Genomic DNA, 3,287 nt, shown 5'->3' on the forward strand with positions numbered 1-3,287 from the left:
TTGGCTGTCCTAAAATTCGCTAGAAGTCGTTAAATGACGTCATCACCCAATTTGAATAATTGTAACAGATCCTGTAGGAGAGAGAAATGACATCGTGGAAGAGACAAAGTCAGTTAAAAACACCCTAAAAGAACTTACTACACATTTAGAACTGCAACCTTTTCATGGCACAACTCCAACCCTCCTTGTTTATGATTGGAATCAGTGCATCGATTTATTTTAGACAAAAACAATGTTGTACATCTAGCGCTGCTCCAGTCAGAACGGCAGCGTCGCTCATGAGAGATTCATTTGCAGTTTGGACCGTAGGGTGAACATCTGTTCTGGCCATGTACTGTGCAATTTTTGAGTCGTGCGACGGTTTTGGGGATCGGCCGAGTTTCGCCTTCATCGTGTGTCGTGCATCGTGTAGTGTACGTGGGGTAACGAGAAGCGATTAACACCTCACGACCATCAATCGGGAGGATTTCAAACCTGTTTGAAGTCCTCTCGGCCGTCGTGAGGGTGTCTCCGCAGCCTCTCACACTGCGCACGCGCAAACACAGAAATGTTAGCGAACAGACGGAGCAGCACGTGCAGTGCAGCGTGTGATCTGGACACAAGCGATGGAGGCACAACTTGTAGAACTTTGGAAAGCTCATCCGAGCCTTTTCGGTGTGGCCTCACAAAATGATCACTACCACAACAACCGTGAAAATAGTTGGATCTACACTGCTGCTCAATCACAGCTGCCTGATCATGTTTTTCATTAGCAATTTAGCAAAGTTGATGGTGGTGGTGTGTGTGTGTGAGTGAAAGACAGAGAGGGAGTGAGCGACAGATTTTGTGTTATAACCTTCATGTTATGGACGCACAGTGTGAGCTCTCAGGTCGCATCTGAGCATCGGGCGGTATAGTGTGAGACCTTCTTCTGAACTTCTAACCCCTGCGAGTCAATCGTGCAGTTTGAGCAGAAGCTGAACAACACGACTGAAAAAATCGCACAGTGTGAGCCCAGCTTAAACGGTGTCTGAAAAGTCGCTAAATATTGCGACAAAGTCGCTAAGTTGGCAACACCGCTACTACTACCTCTTCCGCAATGATGTGTTTTCCTCTGATTGGGAGAAAAGAAAGGGGAGTGTACGTTATGATTCGATTGTCTGTCTGAGATTGTCATTGTTACGGTTCTAAATAAAGTTTATTTAAAAACTACGACTACCTCTTCCTCTATCTTTTTATCGCGGTGCGCAGACAACTTCAGGTGCCTTAGTGGATCGGAACAGCTTTTTCTCATATTAACAGCAGTTGCTCTCGAAAACCCAAATATTGTCCTATTAATTACATCACCTGTATTCCTCTGAAATATTTATTTTACCTTTAACTGAATACAATTCTTCTGTTATTCAAATCTGAGTATTTGTTGCTTTCCTGTTATTTACCACATTCTAACATTACATGTTCAAATGTCTCCTCTTGTCCACAGAATTCACAATTCCCTGTGTCATGCTTGTTCATATTTTTAACATGAATATTACATATATATATATATATATATATATATATATATATATATATATATATATATATATATATATATATATATATATATATATATCAGCCCTCTTACCTTGTGTAGTAAATGAAAATCAGGAGTTCTTTGTATAACCATGGTGGTAAAACTGAAAATGATGCTGCTGAACTAATACTTTTCTTACTAATTCCTTTCTAACGTATTTTTCTCTGTAATTTAACCAAAACTTCCTGTTGATTCCCTTTATTTTTCTTGTTTTTGACAAGGTTTAACTATATCATGTGCTATGTGTTTTTCACCATGTCCCTTTAACTTTGCCCAGTAAGTTAAAGCTGATGTCTTCTTATTTCTAACAGTAGTTCATTCATTTCGACTTGCAATTGAAACATTTTAATGGCCCCAAAACACAACCTCAACACTTGATACTGGGTTTTATCCAAGTGATTTAACAATCTTTTAGCTGCTGAGCCATAGACCAGACATACATAATCCATGATCTAATGACACTTATATATAAAGCTTTTCATGTTGTTTTTTCTGCAACCCATTCGCTGCTTTTGAAACATGTAAAATATTCAAAACCTTTTTAGATTTCTCAGCCATTTCCCCAATATGTGTTTTCCATGTAAGCCTTTTAATCAAAACTAATCACACGAGCCAAGGTGTGAGAATGAAGAGAGGCAGAGAGGAAAGGGCGATGGTTTTATGAAATCCAAAGCAAAGTGGTGGAAATGAGAAGTACAGGACGAAACAGGAGAGTGGAGACGGTTATATCTCGACTGAGATTCGGACACACTGGTTTAAATAGCACATTTTTAATAAGTAAACACTGTACAGAGGAGTGTGACTGCAGTAGGGAACAGGAAACAATAGAACATGTTTTATTGCATTGTCAGAAGTATGATATGGAAAGGAGACAACTGCTCAAAACCTGGAGGATATGAAAGTGAAGTGGGACTTGATTGATTGTTTCGCATGAGCTCTATAAGTGAAAGTTATCAGGCTGTATTTTGGTTTTTAAGGCATTTGTTCGGAAAGATTTACATTATTATTATTATTTATTTATTTATGTCATTTCGGTCCAAACTCCACACCAGTTGGTGGCGGTAATGCACCATTTTGCCGCCAATAAACCCTATACAGAAGAAGAAGAAATCGAAAGCGTAGCCTCTGCATGAGCGTCTCAGACACAGATTCGTAGTCAGTGACTTTCAGCTTTATTTAAACCTTAAATGTAATCTGATGTGTTCAGGTTTAAACTCAGGTTTAGTTGTTCAGTGAAAATACTAGTGATGGGCATGAAGCTTCATGAAGCACTGAAGCTTTTCATCCAATTGGTTCATCCCAGCGCAAAGCTTCATTTGCTGTAGTAGGACACCTACTGGACGTAAAAATATTAGTTGGCATGAATTTGAAGAGTGTGGCCTTTTGCACACAGCCTGTAAATGTCAACAACAAAAGGAGTGTGTAAAACATCTATATTGTAGTGATGGCAGCATACTGTGTATATTTATACTGGCAGTATGGAAAATGATTATTTGGAAATGCTTAAAATGGAAATGATCATTTACTGTGAGGTGAGGTGTGGTTGGGGTGTGGACAGTGGTTGTGCTTTTGTAACGTTGAGGTATGGACAGCTACAGGCTTTGAGCCTCAGTCCTACCTGTTCACATTTTATTCAGTAAAAACTAAATTTTCACTGCTTTTATAACCTTTATTGGGGAGAACATAGCTAGGATTTAATGATTTAACACATCTTTTGAATCCTTTGTCCTCC

Source organism: Rhamphochromis sp. 'chilingali' (genome assembly GCF_963969265.1).
Source record: "Rhamphochromis sp. 'chilingali' genome assembly, chromosome: 1".
NCBI classification, from domain to species: Eukaryota; Metazoa; Chordata; class Actinopteri; order Cichliformes; family Cichlidae; genus Rhamphochromis; species Rhamphochromis sp. 'chilingali'.